The sequence below is a fragment of the Scyliorhinus canicula genome, chromosome 14, assembly GCF_902713615.1.
Source record: "Scyliorhinus canicula chromosome 14, sScyCan1.1, whole genome shotgun sequence".
NCBI lineage: Eukaryota > Metazoa > Chordata > Chondrichthyes > Carcharhiniformes > Scyliorhinidae > Scyliorhinus > Scyliorhinus canicula.
Genome location: NC_052159.1, coordinates 13,456,265 through 13,468,790, shown reverse-complemented (window position 1 = coordinate 13,468,790; position 12,526 = coordinate 13,456,265).

Genomic DNA, 12,526 nt, shown 5'->3' with positions numbered 1-12,526 from the left:
TTGCAATCTAGCTAAAGTATCCCAATGCTCGCAGGACAGCACAACAGGAGACCATTGTTTCAAACTCTCTGGATAAAATCTATTCTCTTGTAATGGAGTGTTTTCGCTTGCGTTCCAAAGTTTCCCCTGAACTTGACTTTGTTCGATATCAGTGCTAATTTAGCTAGTCACTTTTTGGCTAACGGTTTGAACGTTTTATGATTACAATTTGATTTCTGCTCGGAAGACTTCTGATTCAATTAATTTCAGCCGCTTTGTTGCCTTCCTCATCATTCCATTTCCACTGATTTGCTTCATTTTTGCTTTGATTGCAAGGAACGGTGTAAGGATATTACTTTCTATATTCGACTGACTGATCTGTCGTATTTGTTGCAGGTGGTAATTACTTGTGAATCTTGGAAATTTCAATTTCGATGCAATTAACTAGTCAGTTTCACGGCCGGTAATTGATATTGTTTGATTTTTTTTCCCGCCCCCTTCTAATTCATAATTAATTACGCTTCAGTAAAACCTGACTTAAACACCACGTCCATACTGACTAATACGGTTTTGAACAGCAACATGATACAAAGTCACAGCAAGCGCAGCTGCTTGTAGAACCATGGAATCAAACAGAACATTCAACCCATCACATAGAACATAGAACAGTACAGCACAGAACAGGCCCTTCGGCCCTCGATGTTGTGCCGAGCCATGATCACCCTACTCAAACCCCCATATCCACCCTATACCCGTAACCCAACAACGCTCCCCCTTAACCTTACTTTTTAGGACACTACGGGCAATTTAGCATGGCCAATCCACCTAACCCGCACGTCTTTGGACTGTGGGAGGAAACCGGAGCACCCGGAGGAAACCCACGCACACACGGGGAGGACGTGCAGACTCCGCACAGACAGTGACCCAGCCGGGAATCGAACCTGGGACCCTGGAGCTGTGAAGTATTTATGCTAACCACCATGCTACCGTGCTGCTACATATCTGCAAGCTCTTTGAAGGGGCAAGCCGGTTAGTCCTATTTATGTCAATAATGCCTCACTGCTCTTCTGTTATGAAGAGTAATTGTACAAACTCATGGCTCAGGTAGCTTTTCATTGAAATGGGTGAAGGTGTATGCAAGGGGCACAGATTCTTAACTGTGCGTAGCTTAGCACAGATATTTCCCTTGCCGTTTTGAGTAAAAGGTACCACTGCCCAAACCCGTGACCTTCACTGCCGAGGAAGGCAAGAGCAACAGGTGCAAGGGATCCTCTCCATCTTCAAGTTCCCCTTTAAGTCCCGCACTCTGCTGATTTGAAGGTGTATTGCTGTACCTTCGCTGTCGCCGAGTCAAAATCCTGGAACTCCCTCCCTCGGAGTGGCTTCAGGGCTCTCTGACTGCAGTGGGTTCAAGAAAACTGATCACCACCTCCTTCTGAAGGTCAACTTGGAATGAGCAATTAATTATGGTCTTGCTAGCGTGTCGCTGTCTGATGAATGAATCAATAAATCCCAGGCTTGATGTCATTTATCTATGAACATACAAAATAGGAGCAGGAGGAGGCCATTTGGCCCAATAAGATCATGGCTATCTGTTTGCATTGAGTTCCACATTCCCATCTCTCCCCAATAAACTTTTCCCAGCAGAAATTTGTCTACCTCTGCTTGCTCTGGCAAAGAGTTCCAAAGCCGCACAACCCTCTGCGAGAAACAAAATTCTCCTCGCTTCTGTCCTATAAGAGTGACCCTAAATTTTAATGTGGAGATGCCTGCGTTGGACTGGGGTGAGCACAGTAAGAAGTCTTACAACACCAGGTTAAAGGCCAACAGGTTTGTTTCAAACACTAGCTTTCAGAGCACTGCTCCTTCCTCAGGTTAATCAATCTTATTTTTAAAACAGTGCGCCCTAGTTCTGGACTAACCCACGAGAGGGAACATCCTTTCCACAGCCAACTTGTCAAGACTATTTAGAATCTTATACACTTCAATTAAATCACCCCTCACTCTTCTAAACTCCAGTAGAAATAAGCCCAGCATTTCCAACATATTATACAGTCTTATATTGTTTTACAGCACAAAAAGAGGTCCTTTGTCCCATTGTGTTTGTACCAGCCATCAAGCTCCTATCTATTTTAACCCGCTTTCCAGCACTTGCTCCGCAGCGTTGTGCGCTATGACATTTTAAGTGTTCATCTAAATGCTTCTTAAATGTTGAGGGTTCCCGCTTTTACCACTCTTTCAGGCAGTGAGTACAGCGATTCCAGTGATTGCTGGCATAATAATAATCTTTACTATTGTCACAAGCAGGCTTACATTAACACTGCAATGAAGTTACTGTTACATTCCGGCGCCTGTTCGGGTACACAGAGGTAGAATTCAGAAGCACGTCTTTCGGGACACGTGGGAGGAAACCGAAGCACCCGGAGGAAACCCACGCAAACACGGGGAAAATGTGCAGACTGCACACAGTGACCCAAGCTGAGAATTGAACCTGGGACCCTGGAGCTGTGAAGCCACAGTGCTAACCATTGTGCGGTCCCATATGTCTTCTTAACCATCTTATCTAGCTGCCCTGCTACATTCATAAAGCAACTCGCTCATTCTCGGTATAAATCGAGTAAACCTCCTCTGATCCACTTCCAATGCACCACATCCTTTCTCAAATAATGAGACCAAAACTGCACACAGTTCACCTGGTTGATTGATATCAGAAGCAGCTGGACCTTTGTTAAATTGGGCATTGGGTTAATTGGTTCTTCACTGGTTTTGGAGCTGGAATTTCTTCCACTCACATTTCCTGCTTGCAGTGTGCAATCTATGTGCCAGAATACAAGGGGAATGCAGAGACCAGGCAATGTGCGGTGTGGCAGGTTCAGGCCGAGATAATGTTCAATGGTCAGATGTTACAAAGATTTAATGTATGTCAGGATTGAGTTTGGTACAATAGTGATGCCCCCAAATGTGACAGATAAATTATCATGAGTTGAATAAGGGATTGAAGAGAGGCTGGTGTTCATCGAAAAATACTTCAGCTCCAGTTTCCTCCCACAGTCCAAAGATCTGCAGGTGAGGTGGAATGGCTAAATTGCCCCTTAGTGTCCAAACGTTAGGTGGGGTTACGGGGGTAGGACTGGTGGGGGTGGGGGAAGGGGTGGGGGAGGGGGGTGGGGGGGTGCGCCTGGGTGGAGTGCCCTTCCAGAGGGTCGGTGCTGATGTGATGGGCCAAATGGCCTCCTGCTGCACTACATGGAATGGCGGCGCAGTGGCACAGTGGTTATCACTGCTGCCTCACAACGCTAGGCTCCCAGGTTCAATTCCGTCCTTGGCTTACTGTCTGTGTGAAGTTTGCACGTTCTCCCCATGTTTGCGTGGGTTCCTCCGGGTGCTCTGGTTTCCTCCCACAGTCCAAAGATGTGCAGGTTAGGTGGATTAACCATGCTAAATTGCTGCTTAATGTCCAACGATTATGTGGGGTCACGGGGAGAAGCGGGGGGTGGGGGTGGGCCTGGGTGGAGTGCTCTTGGGTGGGATTCTCCCGTACCCGGCGGGGCGGAGTGGCATGAACCACTCCGGCATCAGCCTGCCCCAAAGGTGTGGAATCCTCCGCACCTTCGGGGGCTAGGCCAGTGCCAGAGTGTCTGCGCCCCGCCGGCTGGCGTGGAAGGCCTTTGGCACCATGCCAGCTGGGGCCGAAAGGACTCCGCCGGCCAGCGAGAGTCCGTGCAAAAGCGGGAGCGTCAGCAGCTGTTGACGTCATCCCCACGCGTGCGCAGGGGGGGGCGCATGTGATGGTCGATGTGTAGGAAAAGAATGCCCCCATGGCACAGGCCCGCCCGCGGATCGGTGGGCACCGTAGGGACACCCCCAGGGGCCAGATCGCCCCACGCCCTTCCCAGGACCCCGGAGCCTGCCCACGCTGCCAGGTCCCGCCGGTAAGGGACCTAGTCTGATCTACGGCAGCGGGAATGGCAAAGAACCAGCGGCACTTCGGCCCATGGTGGGCCGGAAAATCACCGGGGGGGCCCGCTGCAAGCGGCCGCCGACCGGCGCGATGCAATTTCCGTCCCCGCTGAATTTCCGGTGCCAGTGAATTCGGCGATTCTCTGACCCGGCGGGGGGTCGGAGAATCCCGCCCCTTGAGTCGGTGCAGACTCAATGGACCAAATGGCCTCCTTGTGCACTGTAAGGTTTCTATGATTCTATGATTAGTTAACTCAACAAAGACCAGCTATTTAACCTGACACCTTCTGGGAATCATCGCACAAAATCAGCCACAAAATATGCTTTCTTCATGATGGCCAATTCTGCTCTTGCCAATAATGTCCAACGTAATTGCTTTCCAATGATTCCTCCCAGCTACATGTCCAAGCCAAATTGTGTAGTACATGGCACAATTCTCAACACAATGTCAAGCCTATTTGTGTCACTCCGTTGCCTCTCTCCATCTCTCCTACTGCCTGTGGTAATCTTTCCAATTACATGCCTCACGGTAGCATGGTGGTTAGCATCAATGCTTCACAGCTCCAGGGTCCCAGGTTCGATTCCCGGCTGGGTCACTGTCTGTGTGGAGTCTGCACGTCCTCCCCGTGTGTGCGTGGGTTTCCTCCGGGTGCTCCGGTTTCCTCCCACAGTCCAAAGATGTGCGGGTTAGGTGGATTGGCCATGCTAAATTGCCCGTAGTGTAAGGTTAATGGGGGGATTGTTGGGTTACGGGGTTACGTGGGTTTAAGTGGGGTGATCATGGCTCGGCACAACATTGAGGGCCGAAGGGCCTGTTCTGTGCTGTACTGTTCTATGTTCTATGTTCTATGCCCCCTCACCCCCAATCCTATTTCCCAAGCTCAAATTTTATCATCTTTGCCGCTACCATTGCTAATTGGATTCAGGTCAATCTCTGAGTAAATATAACTCGGTTTCTCAGTGGCAATTTTCATATGTTTATCAATTGTTCTTTTTCTTGTTTTATCATAAAATTACTGTACACTTTGCAAAATGTGTTCTCAGTTTCATTAACTCTCTTGTCCTCTGGGTTTGTTATGTTATTATTGATTTGAGTCTGCTGTTGTTCGGTTGGTCACCTTGACACATCTCTGGTTTTCCGTCCAGCTATTAAATGCAATGTTACAATTGACACTGAAAACTAAACATTGCCGCCTTCCTTCTTTAATTCTTTCATAGAATCATAGAACCATAGCATTTACAGTACAGAAGGAAGCCAATCGGCCCATCGAGTACGCAACGGCCCCTGGAAAGAGCACCCTACCCAAGCTCACACCTTTCCTCCATTGCCGCAACCCAGAAACTCCACCCAACCTTTTTGGACGCTAAGGGGCAATTTAGCACGACCAATTCACCTAACCTGCACATCTTTGGACTGTGGGAGGAAACCCACGCAGACACGGGGAGAACGTGCAGACTCCGTGCAGACAGTGACCCAAGCCGGGAATCAAACCTGGGACCCTGGAGCTGTGAAGCAACAGTGCTAACCACTGTGCCGCCCAAATGGGGGTGTCATTGCAAAGACCAGCATTTGTTGCCCATCCCTAACTGCCCTTGATAACTTTAACTCTTTATCAGTGCTTTAAATTTTGATGATAACATTTTGGGATACTCCACATGAGTTATGTGACACATTACAGAAGGTAACTTCAGCATTGCTTATGAGGAACAGCTAACTTTAGACCTGTGATTCCCAATGTTCTCCACCATTGTGTATTTTCTCGTTTCTGCTGTTGACTAATCAATAAAGTTTGATCGTTATGATTAGTCAACAACAATTTTCATTGCACCAATGAGAAACAACGAAGCACAATGAATGGGGAATGATGTCCGAGCCAGGAACCTTAGGCGCAAGTCCCAACCCAGACATTTATGGCTAGGGGAGGTGTATTCATAACATAGGGTTCACATGATCAACCAGTTTGACTATGTCAGTCAGTAAGAGTGGAAGCGTGGAAGTGTTTCCTGCCAGAGCCATGATGGGGCGTGATTCTCCGCAAATGCGGCGAGTCGTAAAGGCTGCCGTGAAACTGGCCGTGTTTCACGGTAGCCTCCACGCCCCCTCCCGGGACCCGATTCTCCCCTCCGGGCGGGGCTAGCAGTGGGGCCCCGTGAGGCACGGCATCGCGGGCTTAGCGACCATCGCTAAGTCCGCGCGCCAAGCATCACGCCGGCTCATGCGTACGATGACGTCAGCCGCGCATGCGCGGATTACGTCATCACGCAGACGCGTCAAACCTGCGTATGCGCGGGCCGTCATGCCCCTCAACCGCCCCGCGGACTGACCCTGCGGGGCGGCGGAAGAACAAATAGTGCGCGGGTATCGGACCCGCTGCCCGCGATCGGTGCCCACCGATCGCAGGCCCATGCCACGCTTTGGCATGGCCGTGGTGCAGCCGTGCCAATCGGTGCCATGGTTGTCCGGGACGGGCACTTTGCGGCCGTTTTCACGAACGCTGAAAGCAGGTGTGATCGCGGCCGTGAAAACGGCCGTAAACTCGGCCCATCGGCCTGGGGAGAATCGCTGTTCGCCGTAAAAAACGGCGAGCAGCGATTCGTGTCGGGGGGTGGCCGGAGTGGGGGGGGAGAATAGCGGGAGGCCGTGAAAATTGTCGGGAAGGCCCTCCCGCTATTCTCCGACCCGTCGTGGGCAGCGGAGAATCGCGCCACATGTGTTAGCTGTTATATTTTAAATAATGACTTATCTAAAATATATATATTACTCCTGAATCCACCAGAATGATAAAATGACCAATAGTCTTCTTGTTGAAAGACAAACTATTTAATGAGTAATAAAATAATAAACTGTGAGTCCTTTTACTCAATACTAAACTAACAATAAAGAAATAAAGTACAATACGGATAACTATATAACTATACATTATTAGAGCAAACTAGTTCTAATTTCTCTCACTCTAGTTATTCTATGACTTGCTTGTTCACTGTTCTGAATCATCTGCATCGTCATCTGACTTAGAAAAGACGTGCATCCAGTTCTTATAGTATCTGACTGTGAGACATCTAGTGTTGAAATGACTGTACTACATTTACATACCTTGATCATGTATGTTGATATCTGAATGTCACTACAGTAGCTGCAACACAAAATACTCTGTTTACAAGCTTTTAACCTCCTTGTTACTCCAGAGGCTTCGGAGGCCATTGGAGCTCTCCCCCCGTAACCCCCCTCCCCCTGGTGGTTGGGGACCAGGCAGAGGCACAACTCCTGGCACCAACCGCAGGGGCAGTGCCCAAATGCCAGGTTGGCAGTGCCAAGGTGCAGAACCTGAGGGGGGCCATTCCCATGGAAAGTGGGGGGTGAAGGGGGGAATGAGGTTGGGGGAATGAAGGGGCGTATGAAGGGTTTTCATGAAGGTTGGGAGGGGATTCCTGAAAGGTTGAGGACTGAAAGGGGGGTCTCTAATGGTGGGGGGGGGGGGGGGAGGGCGGTTCTCAGGAACCCCACAGCAGGTGTAAGGGTCCTTATTCCCTTATTTCCCCTTTCTTTTCTTTGCTGTTATCATTTTTGATCCACAGATGATTAATGGGCATGTATCTTTAAGTCAAGCAACAGAAGTAACTTTTATTGATCGGGGAAGGTTGCCACTCGGGGTTCAAGGATTGGGGGTGTTGCCAATATCTGCAGGAGTCACATTGTCCGTAGGTGAGGGGTATGGGATCTTCAAGTTCACTCTCAGTTCGGGGCACCGATCTCAGAACGGGATTGGCTGGTGAGAAACTTCCCAAGCCCCAAGAAATTGTGGGTGTTTCCAGATCGGATCGTAGGTCGGGTACAGGAGGGAACCTAGTGGCATGGTGCAACAACAACAATCTCTTCCTCAATGTCAGCAAAACTAAGGAGCTGGTTATCGACCTCGGGAAGCGAAGTGTCGTGCACACCCCTGTCTGCATCAATGGTGCCGAGGTGGAGATGGTTGATAGCTTCAGATTCCTTAGTGTGCACATCTCCAACAATCTGTCCCGGTCCACCCACATCGACGCTACGCCCAAGAAAGAACAGCAGCACCTGTACTTCCTCAGGCAACTAAGGAAATTTGGCATGTCCACATTGGCTCTTCAAACTTTTTATGGAGCACCATAGAAAGCATCCTATCTGACTGCATCACAGCCTGGTATGGCACAATACGGCCAGTGGATTGCATCCATCATGTTGTGGGAGCCACAGGGTGCAGTGATCACAGGTCTACTGGTCTGCAGAAGCCTCCTTGCTCCTCATCCATGGTATCATCAAGCCAATGATGAAGACCACAGACCACAAGAAGTGTCATTTGAAACCTTGTGGTTACAATGGAAGAAGGCTACCCAAGTCTGCAAAGCAGATCATTAGCCAAAAGGCTGCATAAACACTGCTTGGAGGAAATATGTGTGGCCATTCTGAATATGCACACTCCATTGCACTGCAAAAGCAATGCAAGATTACTCATCCAAACTGCAAGGGCGATGTGATGCCGTATTGGAAAACAATGAAAGATGTCCACGACTGACAATCCAGAAATGTTTACCCAACCTGGATGTCGGACAGGAAGTTAGAATACACTAGCCTGCTGATGGCACATGGAATCCAGCAGAAACCATCAGCGTAGACCCAGCACCAAGATCGTATCAATTTCAAACATCAAATGACAATGGATAGTGTCCTTATCTCCAAGCCGGATATCCAGTGTTCGAGTCTCACCACAGAACGTGATGGCCATGGAAGATGCGTTCAAAAAGTGGCCAAACAGGTTTACCACCAAACTGTAATCCTTCTGATATGCTGACAGACTGGCTACTAGTCATGTGACTACTACATAATACCCTGTTGGGGTTGTAGCCATTGATGGTTGTTTAAGATACGTTTTCAAGGAACAAAGAACAAAGTAAAGTACAGCACAGAGACAGGCCCTTCGGCCCTCCAAGCCTTCGCCGACCACGCTGCCTGTTCAAACTAAAATCTTCTACACTTCCGGGGTGCATATCCCTCTATTCCCATCCTATTTAAGATGCCCCTTCAGCGTCAATTCAATATCTTCCCTGCTTCCACCACCTCCTACGGCAGTGAGTTCAAGGCATCCACTACCCTCTGTGTAAAAAAAAAACGTGTCTCGTACATCTCCTCTAAACCTTGCCCCTCGCATCTTAAACCTATGCCCCCTAGTAATTGACCGCTCTATCCTGGGGAAAAAGTCTCTGACCATCCACTCTGTCTATGCCCTTCATAATTTTGTAGACCTCCATCAGGACGCCCCTCAACCTCCTTCATTCCCGTGTGAACAAACCAAGTTCATTCAACCTCTCCTCATAGCTAATGCCCTCCATACCAGGCAACATCCTGGTAAATCTCTTCTGCACCCTCTCTAAAGCCTCCACATCCTTCTGGTAGTGCGGCGACCAGAATTGAACACTATACTGCAAGTGTGGCCTAACTAAGGTTCAATACAGCTGCAACATGACTTGCCAATTTTTATACTCAATGCCCCGGCCAATGAAAGCAAGCATGCCGTATGCCTTCTTGACTACCTTCTCCACCTGTGTTGCCCTTTTCAGTGACTTGTGGGCCTGTGCACCAAGATCTCTCTGACTGTCAATACTCTTGAGGGTTCTACCATTCACTGTATATTCCCTACCTGTGTTAGACCTTCCAAAACCTTCCTTAAAAGTACGCGTTGTATCACAACAGCAACCAATGGTGTACAATACCAGCAGTGTGCAACATATACAAGACGCACTGCAGCAACCTGCCAAGGCTTGTTGCTAAAGTCATCGCCTTCCAAACCCATGACATCTACCATCAAGAGCAGCAGGTACATAGGAATACCAACATCTCCCTCCAAGCTACACAGTCAAGAGAAATCATAATGGGAAATAAAGATATGGCAGAGAAACTAAATGATTACTCTCTGCCTTTTTTCATTGAGGAAGGTACAAGATCCAAAGGACCAGGGAGAATGTGGAGTTGAAGAAAATTTAGTATAAATAAGAAGGCTTTATTGGAGGCATTAATGGAACAGACAGTTGATAAGTCACGGGACCAGATATCATGCATCTCAGCGTTGAAGAGGTTGCTATAGAGGTAGCAGATGCTTTGGTGATCATCTTCCAAAATTATTTAGATTCTGTAAAGGTTCCTGAAGAATGGAAGGTTGAAAATGTCACCCCTCTATTTCAGAAGGGAAGGAGAGAGACAACATGGAATTACAGACCTGCGAGCCTTATATCAGTAGCAGGGAAATGCTAGAAACTATTACAAAGGATATGATGAGTGGACACTTGGACAATAACGATCTGATTGGGCATAGTCAGCATGGATTACCAAATGAGAAATCATGTTTGACAAATTTGTTGGAGTTTTTGAAGATGTTACTAACAAAATGAATAAGGGAGAATTGATTGATGCAGTATAATTGGATTTTCAGAAGTCTTTTGATTATGTCCCCCATGGGAGTTGATTAGCACAATAAAAGCACATGGGATAGAAGGCAATATGCTGGCATAGATTAAGAATTGGCTCACAGGCAGAAAACGGAGAGTAGGAATCAACAAATCATTCTTGAGTTGGCAGGCTGTGGCTAGTGGTGTACTCAAGGCCCTCTGGATCATGGAGACATCGAGTTTTATCGCATAAGAAGGGGCACTTTGGCCCACGTGTCTGCGCAAGCCATCAAGGACCTATTCTAATCCCATTTTCCAGCACTTGGTCTTTGTAGCCTTGCGTGCTATGGGCCGGCATTCTCCACCGCGCCACATTTCTGCCCCGACCGGCTGGCGGGATTCTCCATTACGTCTCTGAAATCCCAGCCAAGTGTTGACGCCGGCGTCAAAACCAGCGTGAGTGACGCTGGCTTCAACGGGCCTCCAGGCCCAGGCATTTGCCCTTCCTTGGGGCTAGAACAGCGCCGGAGTGCTGTCCGCTGCTACGGCACCAAAAGCCGGCGCACCATGGCCGGCGCGGGTCCGCGCATACGCATCACGGCCGGCGTTGGTCAGCGCATGCGTGCCACGGCCGGCGCGGGTCCGCGCATGAACGTGGGTTGCTGTCTCCATGCCGCCCCCGGGCAATATGGCGGAGCCCTATGGGGCGCAGCGCTGAGGAACAGCCCCCCTCGGAATTAGCCCGCCCGCCAATCGGTAGGCCCCAATGGCGGGCTTGGCCACCGTGGAGGCCCCACCCCTCCCCGGAGTTAGAGCCCCCCCACCAGGACGGCCCCGCCTCCAGGTCTCCGAGGTCCCGCCGGGTGGGACCACATGTAACCCATGCCGGCGGGACTTGGCGGGCACTCGGACTGTCAAGCATGGAGAACCGCCGGGGGACGGGGGCACTTTCAACTACCCACAACTAGTACACCGGCGACCGTGCGGGCGCAATTGGCACCGTTCTCTTGTCTGCGGTGAATTGGCGGCCCAGCATCGGAGCACCGTGGCGCGATTATCATGCCCCCCCCCCAGTGATTCTAAATGCTTCTTAAATGTTAGGAGCGTCCCCGCCTCTTCTGACCTTTCAGCAGCAAGTTTCATACCCCACCACTATCTGGGTGAAAAAGTATTTCTTCAAATCCCCTCTATATCTCCTGCCTTAAATCTATACCCACTGGTTATTAACCCCTCTACTAAGGGGAAACTTTCCTACCTATCTCCCCAATCTGTAGTCCCTCATAATTTTGTTCAACTCAATCATATCCCCACCCTCAGCCTTCTCTGCTCCAAGGAAATCAATTTAGCCAGCCCCTCTTCATAGCTGAAATGCCCGCCCTGGCAACATCCTGGTGAATCTCCTCTGCACCCTCTCTCATTCAATCACATCCTTCCTATAATGCGGTGACCAGAACTGCACACAATACTCTAGCTGTGACCTAGCAAGCATTTTATCCAGTTCCATCACAGCATCCTTGTCTTGGCGAATAAAGGCAAGTATTCCACATACCTTCTTCGCCACCTTATGTACCAGTCCAGTACTTTCGGTAATGGGCCCCAGCTGTTCACAGTATATAGAATTTACAGTGCAGAAGGAGTCCATTTGGCCCATCGAGTCCGCAACGGAAAGACCAACCCACCTAAGGCCACGACTCCACCCTAATCCCACAACTCAGCAATCCCACCTAACCTTTTTGAGCACTACGGGCAATTTATCATGGCCAATCCACCTAACCTGCACATCTTTGGACTGTGGGAGGAAACCGGTGCACCCGGAGGAAACCCACACAAACACGGGGAGAATGTGCAGACTCCGCACAAACAGCGACTCAAGCCGGGAATCGAACCTGGGACACTGGACCTGTGAACCAACTGTGCTAACCAATGTGCTACCATGCTACCAATGATTTGGAAGTGGGGAGCAAATATAATATTTTCAAGTTCATGGATAAACAAAGCTAGGCAGGAATGTGCGTTGTGAGAAAGTTGTCAAGTGGTGACAGGAGGACATGGACAGACCTAGTGAATGGGCAAGATCATGGCAAATGGAATATAATATGGAAAAATATAAGATAATCCATTGTGGTGGGCGGGTCAGATGTTAAAATGAAATAGCTTATTGTCACGAGTAGGCTTC